This window comes from Phocoena sinus, chromosome 10, assembly GCF_008692025.1.
Source record: "Phocoena sinus isolate mPhoSin1 chromosome 10, mPhoSin1.pri, whole genome shotgun sequence".
NCBI lineage: Eukaryota > Metazoa > Chordata > Mammalia > Artiodactyla > Phocoenidae > Phocoena > Phocoena sinus.
In genome coordinates, this window is record NC_045772.1 from 5223843 (window position 1) to 5235330 (window position 11488).

Genomic DNA, 11488 nt, shown 5'->3' on the forward strand with positions numbered 1-11488 from the left:
GAGAAAATCTTAAGTATGGCCAGAAAAAAAGAGCAGGAATGAGGGGGAGGCAAAGGGGAGAGGGAGAAAGATTACCTTCAAAGGAGCACAATTAGATGGACTGCAAACGTTACAACAGAAGTAATGAAAACCAGAAGACAAGAGATTCATATTTTTGATGTACTAGAAGAAAGTAACTGCCAACTCAGAATTCTGAGCCCAGTAAAATTCCCTCTCAAGAATGAAGGTAAAAATATGATAGTTTTAGAAAAATTAAAATTGAAAGAATTCATTACTAGTAAATCAGATGAAAAATCAGTAATACGGAAGACTTGAACGTGATTAAGAAATCTGTCAAATGGACATATACCAAACAATGCATCCAACAGATATAAAATACACATTTTTTTCCCAAGCAGACACAGAACCTTTGTGAAAAGTTACCATATACCAGGTAATTAAGCAATTTTCTACCAACCTCAAAGGACATTATTTGACCACAATGCCATTAAGATAAAAATCTATGAAGAAAAAAATAACTACAAAATTCCCACGTGTTTGGAAAATAAATAGCCTAAGGACAAAGAAGAAATCATAATTGAAATTAGAAAATATTTGAGCATAAAAGAAATGATACTATTATAACATACATGGTGCAGTTAACTTGGTGCTTAAAGGGAAATTTAAGCTTAAGAGCATATATTGGTAAAGAAATCAAAGAAGATCTAAATAAATGAGGAGACATACTGTTTTCATGGATTGGACAACACCATGGTAAAGATATCAGTTCTCCCCAAATTGATATACAAATTTACCTGACTGAAAACTAATGATTTATCTGTACTTTCCACAAATTAAAAATAGGATAGTCAAATAAACATGAAGGAAAAGGAAAAGAACAATGAAGATAAATATAAAATTAATGAAAAAGAAAATAAACATAACAGAGAATCAGCAAAGCCAAGTGCCAGTACCCTGGGGAAAAAAAGTTAATAAAATTGATAACTTCTTGGCAAACATCATCAAGAAAAAAAAAAAGACACAAACTCCCAAACTCCCAATATCAGAAATTAAAAAGAAGATACCACAGCACAGCCAGAAAACATTAAAAAAATGAGACAGTTATGAAAAATTGTATCCAAAACATTTGAAGATTGAAAACAAATGGATAATATTCTTTTAAAAATTATAAATTCCGGGCTTCCCTGGTGGCGCAGTGGTTGGGAGTCCGCCTGCCGATGCAGGGGACGCGGGTTCGTGCGTCAGTGAGAGACCCGCGTACCGCAAAAAATATATATAAATAAATAAAATAAAATGAAAATAAAAAGTATAAATTCCCAAAACTGATACTGGAAAAATAGAAATTGAAGAACCCTATATTTATTAAATAAGTTGACTCTTTCCCAATAAGAAAATTCCAGGCCTTGCAAATTCAACCAAACATTTACAGAAGAAATAATACCAATCTTACACGAGGTCTTCTAGAGAACAGGAAAAAATGTATAAAATGAATATAAAAGAGTATAAAATGGCCTCAACTCATTTTATGAGGCAGATTTACCCTGATACCAAAACCTGACACAGTGAGCCTCCGTCATCAACATAGATGCAAAAGTTTCCATCAAAAGGTAGCAAAGGAAATGCAGCACAACCTAACCAGGGGTATCCCAGAAGTGTCACGTTGGCTTAACATCCAAAAACAATAAGTATAATCCACAGCATTAGCATTTCAAAGAGAAAAAATATGATCACTTCAATAGACACATAAAAAAATATAACATTCAACACCCATGTGAGCTTGAAATGCTATACAAGCTGGGAGTACAAGGGAACTTTCTTAAAACAGATGACAGACACCCATGAAAAACTTACAGAACGGGCTTCCCTGGTGGCGCAGTGGTTGAGAGTCCGCCGGCCGATGCAGGGGATGTGGGTTCATGTCCCGGTCCGGGAGGATCCCACATGCTGCGGAGCGGCTGGGCCCGTGAGCCATGGCCGCTGAGCCTGTGCGTCCGGAGCCTGTGCTCCACAACGGGAGAGGCCACAACAGTGAGAGGCCTGTGTACCGCAAAAAAAAAAAAAAAAAAAAAAACTTACAGAAAACATCTTACAGGTCTTAATGCTTGAAATATTGAAAGTTTTCCTTTCGGAACAGGAACAAGGCCACAATACCTGCTATCACCACCTCAATCCAACATTGAACATGAAACCCTGGCAGCACCATAAGGCAAAGACAAGGAATAAGAGGTGGAAGGATGGGAATGGAAGAAATTAAAATGTCACCTTTCAAGGTGATATAATTATACAGGTAGAAAATCCAAAATAACCTAATTTAAATTCAACCCAGTGGCTAAGCATAAAAAAAAGACAAAAACATATCTCATTCAAGCAAAATCTAATATGGATTGGTGAGATTTCCCCCCCTTCCATATACCACTCTGGGACCTAGGCACCCTCCTGTCCACCAGCATCTCATCTTGTGGTCTCCAGGGTCGCCATGGCAAGAAAAGACAGAGTGTAAGGGTAGCTCTTCAGTTCTTCAACAATTTGGCTCGGAAGTAATAGGTGTCACTTCCACTCACATTTCATTTGTTGGAACTAGCCACATAGCCCCACCTAACTACCTGGGAACTGGGAAGTGCTGTCTTCCCTGGTCCCCAACTATTCAAGTCACACACCTTCCCCAACGGCCATGGGTCTCCGAATCCAGCTTGAAATCTCAGATCTTCGAGTGAGTGGCTGCGTGGTGCTTTCCAGGAGTTCTGTACCTGCCTCCTCTTGGTCTGGAGTTCTTGTGAACTAAAATGTTGCCTGCCATATCAGTAAAGCAAGGATGTTACAGCCATCAAGCCATCACGTTACAGCCACCCCGGTGGTGAGCCCTGAGGGGACTCAGGAGAGAAACAAGATGCCCACCATCTAGCAGTCAACTGCCTCAGCCAACCCCGATGGTGCACCCTGAGGAGACTCGGGACGAGAAAACACAGGATGCTGGCCCCATGTAGCTGAGGTGCACATCAAAGGAATGATTTCAAAGATGTGGCACATACATACAATGGAATATTACCCAGCCATAAAAAAGAGAGTGAAATAATGCCATTTGCAGCAACATGGATGGGCCTAGAGATTATCATACTAAGTGAAGGAAGTCAGACAAAGACAAATATCGTATGATATCACTTATATGTGGAATCTAAAAAAAAACTATACAAATGACCTTATTCACAAAACAGAAACAGACTCACAGACTTTGAAAACAAACTTATGGTTACCAAAGGGGAAACATTGAGGGGGAGGGATAAATTAGGAGTTTGGGATTAACATACACACACTACTATACATGAAATAGAGAACCAACAAGGACCTGCTGTAGAGCAGAGGGAACTCTACTCAATATTCTGTAGTAACCTATATGGAAAAGAATCTGAAAAAGAATGGATATATGTGTAACTGAAGCACTTTGCTGTATACCTGAAACTAACACAACACTGTAAATCAACTGTGCTCCAATATAAAATAAAAATTAAAAAAATTTTAAAAAAAGGAATGATTTCAGTGAGCCCAGACTCTTGCATCTTCCCCTACATAGAAAAGCGCTAAGTTCCTTAATTTGAGATAGCTGGTGTTCTTTTACAGTAATCCTTTGATGTTCGGACTACCTGGTCTTCTGTTGCAAAAACTCCTATATATCCTGGCTCCCCGCTTGCCTCTTTGGAAGAGTTTCTCAGCTTTATCTGCGAGGCTGTGTTCCGGGCTTGAAGTCCTCAGAATGTTCACTGAATAAAACATAATTCTCAACTATTAGACTGTGCATTTTTTTTCAGTCGACAATCTACAAACTGAGACGTTATCGGCCTCCTGTACAGACCCAATGTTCACTTATGGGGCGGGTCAGGACAACGGAGGTCAACACTTCCACATGGAAATGGGAAGAATAGAGGTAGGGCCATTGTTCTGTAGTAATTCTGAAACCCTGCTGGGTGGACATTGCCAAGGCCCCCAGCATGCTGCCCCATCATCCTCCCTGGCCACGTCTGAAGTGGACATAGGAGACCATGCCATCCCTGGGGGCCGTGAAACTCTCACTGCCGTCTGCCCAGGGACGACTGGGGACGCAAGGCTTGTTTTAAGTCAAGAACAGTCAAGGCCTTAATTTAGTCCAAGCTTTGGGTTTCTTTCACAACACGATTTCCTTAAAAACATAGTAAGCTTCCAATTTATTTGTTTCCAATGAGTCCCACGTTCCATACCTCCACCCAAAAGTTCTTTTTGAGATATGATCTCAATTTTGCTTCTCTGCCCTTTTGCGCCTAAGTCTCACTCACTCACAATATAATGGCAGCTACCTTGAGTCTATTGGGACCTTTTTTAATCTGCTTTTTGCCCTGAGGTGGTTTGAGCCTTTGATGTTCAATGGCTTTCTCCATGCTGTATCAAGTTATTTCTGGCTTTCCTATTTTGCTAAGCCCTTAATTTCTGGAATTTCTCTGTTCTCTTTATTCCTGGTTACAAATTAACCACTTCCTTCCTGAATTCATGCAAAATCTTTTTGAGGGTAGTCAACAGCCAAGATACACTTATAATACCCTGCTTTCTTACCTCTTGTTTTAGTGTTCAAGTTCATTTGGCTATAAATTAATGCAGACTGATTGAAGTAATGTGTCAGCATTTATAACCTGGATTGCCAACACCCACCCTCCAGTATCAGTTTCCTTGGTGCCAACCACCAGCCACTAAGCTAATGCCATGTATCTTAGCTTTTAAATGCAGCAACATCAATTATTAGTCAGGACAGGATAAACTATGCTGAGTTCAAAACAAAAGGTTATTTATCCTTCATGCAAAGATGATGCAATCAGGCAATGCTCCAGGGAAACCCTCCTCCATAAAGTGACTCAGGGATCCAACTGCTTTCATTTGTTGTCTCCACAGTTTCAACACAGAGCCTCCCTGTGGTAAATGCACGGAAAGGGACATAGCAAGATAAAGGAAGCTCTCTTAATGACCTCATGCCAGAAACAGTGTTATATATTGTATTCCTAAAACCCCCCAAATGAAAACCTACTATAAAGACACTAGGATCAAATCAACATGCTGTTGGCTTGAGAACAGACAGATTAGAATACAGAAATATATGTGAGTATATTTGATAACAAAAATAATATTTCAGGGCTTCCCTGGTGGCACAGTGGTTGAGAGTCCTCCTGCCGATGCAGGGGACACAGGTTCATGCCCCTTTCCAGGAAGATCCCACATGCCGCGGAGCGGCTGGGCCCGTGAGCCATGGCCGCTGAGCCTGCGCGTCCGGAGCCTGTGCTCCGCAACGGGAGAGGCCACAACAGTGAGAGGCCCGTGTACTGCAAAAAATAATAATAATAATAAATAATAAATAAATAAATAAATTTTCAATACAATGGGGAATTATTAATACATAACTATTATTATTGTTTTACTAAACCACAAATCTTTCCAAATTATACTAACATGAGTAGCTACCCATCAGAAAAAAGTAAAACTGGATCCTATTTTAGCCATATGTAAAAATAAACTTCATATTAAAGACTTAATAAAAATGCAGCAAGAAATTCTAAAGGGTTGTATGAACACTCTCAGTGGAGAGAAATGTACCTAACCAAGACCAGATGCCTGGTAGCTATAGAAGGAATGATAAACAGTTAGTAATACAAACATTAATTTTTCTATGACAAAAGATAACACCAAGTCAATAGGTGAACAAGAGATTTAGACACAGAGAACACATATAAGGCTTACATCTAATTTACAGAGAGCATGCAGAAATTGGTAGAAAGAGAATAAACAACCCAACAGGGAAAAAAAGGGACACCAGGAGGCAATTCACAGAATGAATCCAAACGGTAACATACAAAAAGACCTTCACTCACACCGGTATGGGGGAGGGGAGCAAAGTGAAATAATGATACCACTTTACATCAGACTGACAAAAAATAAATCTATAAATCTATGGTTAGCAGCTGTATGGGAAAAGGGTACTCACGCACTGATGCGAGAAAGTAGAGTTGTTATAATGGTTGTCGAAAGCAACCTGAAAATATCTGTTAACATTACATACACTCATGGATGGAATGGAATTCCTTATTGGAATGGAAACAAAATGATGCCTATTGACAGAGGACAGAATCGGTGGTATGTGGCCAAGTGAGAAACAACCCACCCTCCAGGAAAAATGCATGTGTCTGTGTATATACCTATATTTATCATAAAACGTATTAACAAAGAGAATGTGTGACATAACATTTACAAATAATAATAAAATATACAATATCCTTTTTTGTAAATTTGATGTAGTCAACTGATCCTCACAGAATATTTTTGCAGATTTTTGCCAAACTCTGTACGTATAGCCAACCTATAGCTGGGACCCATGAACAGGTGTTGGTCCAACATGAATGTACATTTTTGTTAAAAAGTAAGGTGAAAGGGAGCAAAGAAGATGTATGTTGAAACTTCACTCATTCATCAGTGGCCTGAGCGCCCTCTTTGTTGACTTGAATAAGTTTTTTTTTTTTTTTTTAAGTTTATTTATTTTTGGCTGCCTTGGGTCTTCATTGCTGCACGCGGGCTTTCTCTAGTTGCGTTGAGCGGGGGCTCCTCTTTGTCGTGGAGCACGGGCTCTAGGCGTGTGGGCTCAGTAGTTGTGACTCGCGGGCTCTAGAGCACAGGCTCAGCAGTTGTGGTGCATGGGCTTAGCTGCTTGCAGCATGTGGGCTCTTCCCGGACCAGGGCTCGAACCCGTGTTCCCTGTATTGGCAGGCAGATTCTTAACTACTGTGCCACCAGGCAAGTCCCAAATAACAGTTTTCAAATCCTGGGAGAATAGTTTCTCACTTTTTTTCTGCTAATCGCAGTGCAATAGCTGCAGACGTGACTCGCTTTTAAGTTGAATTTGCATTATTAATGTTAATATTTCTCAAGTCTAGACAACCAACAAAACAATCAATCAAGCCGAGATCTGTAACGCGTACCACTTTCTGTGGTGTGTGTGCTTTTGCCATGGCCAGCTTTAAACCACGTACAGGACACGTCCGATCACAGACTTACGAAAATGTGCCCAGAAGCACGCCGCTGTGTTGTATTTTATAATAGATGTAAATAACCTGGAGCATCGATAATAGTAAAATAATTAGGAAGTGATACGTTTGGAGTATTTATTACCTTTGTTTTGAGTATAATGTATGTATTTAATTATATGTTTACAGAATTTAATATTTTTACTGATTGCGTTTAGTAACTGGCTCACAATACTCCCGAAATGCTAACAATTGGCTTTCACGAAGCCGGTATGAGCTGGCTCCGGCACACCCCTGGGAAAGACTGAGCCGTATGCAATGGCCACACGGTAGAATTTTACACAACTATTTAAAAGAATGAATTGGAGTTCTACAGGGGATTTGGAGGGATTTTCACAGAGAATTGTCCACTAAGAAAAGCAAAATATAGGCAAGAGAATATAATATTAATCACATTTTGGTAACAGAAAGCCCTCTGCCTCCCAGCAAAACCTCTCTAAACGTGTCTATTAATATTTATTATATACTAATAAATGATTGCATGCGTATTCAGGAGAATAAGGCAACATGATCTGGGGACATAGGGTGGGAAGTGTGGGAAGGAGAAAAGGGAGCCAAGTGAAATAGGAAAACAGAACCCAAAGACTGCCAATAAAACAAACAGCACATATGTTAACACATTTCGGCATTTGTGTATAATATATGCATGTATGTGTTCACGTCATTAAAATATATTTTTAAACCTAGTCCTCAGCTGGACAGTTATTTAGGTTATTTACTGTTATCTAACAAACCACCCCAAAAGTTAGTAGCTTAAAACACCAACAGCCGTTTACTACGGCAATTCTGTGGGTTGAGCGTGTGGGTCTCCTGCTTCAAGTGGTGTCGGCTTGGGGCACTGGGGTGGTCAGAGGTTCAACACGGCCTCCCTGGCATGGCTGGCGGGTGAGGCTGGCTCCAGGCCGGGAGCTCAGCTGGGGCTACCAGGCGGGGACTTCATTTCTCCTCCACGTGGGCCTCTCCACACGTGGCTGCTTGGGCTTCCTCACAGCATGGTGATGGGGTGCTAAGAAGGAGTGAGTGCCGGGGTGAGTGATGGCTGTGGTGTCAGAGAAGGAACAGGAGGTCAAATTATAAGGGGTCTTGCAATCCCTGTGAGGACTTTGACTTGTATGTCAGGTGAAAAGTGGGAGCTTTTGCAAAGTTTTTGAGTGTTGCTCTGGCTTAATGTTTTTAGAGGGTTATTCTGAGTGCTGTGCTGAGAACAGACTGTAGGGGGCCAGGATGAAGGTGGCTTGTACCAGGATGGAAGCAGTGGGAGTTGTGAGAAGTGGTCAGATTCTGGAGGCATTTTGGAGGTACAGCCAATATAATTTCCTGACAGATTGGATGTGGGGTGTGAGAGAAAGGGGGGCACCACGGATGAATGCAAGGCTCTTGGCCTGAGCAACTGAAGGACGGGGCAGCTGCCAACTGAGGAGGAAGCTGGGAAGAGATCGGGCGCTCTGTGGCGGACGTGTAGAGCTTGAGAAGAGGTGGCTTTGACATCCAAGTGGAACCATCACGGAGGCAGTTGGAAACCTGTTAGCCGTCAAAGAGAGGGGCCTGGAGGCATTGTCATCTCAGTGGTTTTAAAGCCACCAAACAGAGAAGAAAAAGAAATAAAAGGAATACAAACTGGAAAAGAAGAAGTAAAACTGTCACTGTTTGCAGATGACATGCTACTATACATAGAGAATCCTAAAGGTGCCGCCAGAAAACTACTAGAGCTAATCAATGAATTTGGTAAAGTTGCAGGATACAAAATTAATGCACAGAAATCTCTTGCATTCCTGTACACTAACAACAGAAGATCAGAAAGAGAAATTAAGGAAACAATCCCATTCGCCATTGCAACAAAAAGAATAAAATACCTAGGAATAAACCTACTTAAGGAGGTAAAAGACCTGTACTCAGAGAATTGTCTCTGATGAAAGAAATCTAAGATGATACAAACAGATGGAGAGATATACCATGTTCTTGGATTGGAAGAATCAATATTGTGAAAATGACCATACTACCCAAAGCAATCTACAGATTCAATGCAATCCCTATCAAATTACCAGTGGTATTTTTTTCCATAACTGGAACAAAAAATTTTTTTAAATTGTATGGAGACACAAAAGACCCCGAATAGACAAAGCAGCCTTGAGGGGAGAAAATGGAGCTGGAGGAATCAGACTCCCTGACTTCAGACTATACTACAAAGCTACAGTAATCAAGACAATATGGTACTGGCACAAAAACAGAAACATAGATCAATGGAACAGGATAGAAAGCCCAGAGATAAACCCATGCACCTATGGTCAACTAATCTATGACAAAGGAGGCAAGAACATACAATGGAGAAAAGACAGTCTCTTCAATAAATGGTGCTGGGAAAACTGGACAGCTACATGTAAAAGAATGAAATTAGAACACTCCCTAACACCATCCACAAAAATAAACTCAAAACGGATTAGAGACCTAAATGTAAGACTGGACACTATAAAACTCTTAGAGGAAAACATAGGAAGAACACTCTGACATAAATCACAGCAAGATCTTTTTTGATCCACTTCCTAGAGTAATGGAAATAAAAACAAAAATAAGCAAATGGGACCTAATGAAACTTAAAAGCTTTTGAAAAGCAAAGGAAACTACAAACAAGATGAAAAGACAGCCCTCAGAATGGGAGAAAATATTTGCAAACGAATCAACCGACAAAGGATTAATCTCCAAAATATATAAACAGCTCATGCAGCTCAATATTAAAAAAACAAACAACCCAATCCAAAAATGGGCAGAAGACCTAAATAGACATTTCTCCAACGAAGAGGTACAGGTGGCCAAGAAGCACATGAAAAGCTTCTCAACATCACTAATTATTAGAGAAATGCAAATCAAAACTACAATGAGGTATCACCTCACACCAGTTAGAATGGGCATCATCAGAAAATCTACAAACGACAAATGCTGGAGAGGGTGTGGAGGAAAGGGAACCTTCTCGCACTGTTGGTGGGAATGTAAATGGATACAGCCACTATGGAGAACAGTATGGAGGTTCCTTAAAAAACTAAAACTTGAATTACCATATGACCCAGCAATCCCACTGCTGGGCATATACCCAGAGAAAACCATAATTCAAAAAGGCACATTGCAGCACTATTTACAATAGCCAGGTCATGGAAGCAACCTAAATGCCCATCGACAGACAAATGGATAAAGAAGATGTGGTACATATATGCAATGGAATATTACTCAGCCATAAAAAGGAATGAAATTGGGTCATTTGTAGAGACATGGATAGATCTTGAGACTGTCATACAGAGTGAAGTAAGTCAGAAAGAGAAAAACAAATATCGTATATTAATGTATATATGTGGAACCTAGGAAAATGGTACAGATGAACCGGTTTGCAGGGCAGAAATTGAGACACAGATGTAGAGAACAGACGTATGGACACCAAAGGGGGATAGTGGCAGGGGGTGGGGGTGGTCGTGTGATGAACTGGGCAATTGGGATTGACATGTATACACTAATGTGTATAAAATTGTTTTTGTTTTTGTTTTTTTGCGGTACGCAGGCCTCTCAGTGCTGTGGCCTCTCCCGTTGCGGAGCACAGGCTCCGGACGCATAGGCTCAGCGGCCATGGCTCACGGGCCCAGCTGCTCCGCGGCATGTGGGATCTTCCCGGACTGGAGCACAAACCTGTGTCCCCTGCGTCGGCAGGCGGACTCTCAACCACTGCGCCACCAGGGAAGCCCACTGATGTGTATAAAATTGATGACTAATAGGAGCCTGCTGTATAAAAAAAAATAAATTAAATTTTTAAAAAATTTTAATAAAATAAAATAAAAAAGAAAGCCACCAACAGGATCACTGGGGCAGCAAGAGGTTAATAAAAGGAGATACAGTCCAAGGACTGAACACTGAACGTGATCAAGGTCGAGGAGACAGGAAGAAGAAGCCAGGGAGTGAGGAGACACTAGCAGAGGGCACACGGGGTCCTGGGAGCCAGGTGAGGAGGGGCAGTCAGGAGGAGAGAGGGACCCACCAGCAGAGTCAGAGGCAGCTGATGGGGTCAGGAAGCTGAGGTCTGACGGCCAACATTGGATTTTGGCTTTCAGGGTCTGGACGGGGTGGGGTCACCGCTGACTTCATTTAGAGCAGTTTCAGGGAATCTCTGGCATGAAAAGCCTGCTTGGAGCGGGCTGGGGGCGGACTGAAGAAAGATGGGGAGGAGTTTTGCTCTTTCAAGAAGATTTGCTCTCAAGTGGGGGAAGAAGACAGTAGTGGAGGCCAGAAGAAGTGGGAGAGGAAGGCTTCTCCGAAGATGGGAGAAATAGTTGGGTACGTGATGCTGATGCTAAGAGCTGATGGGGAAGCACAGGTGGAGCACGGCTCCTGAGCCCGGCAGTGATGGTCCGGGGCCAAGTGCA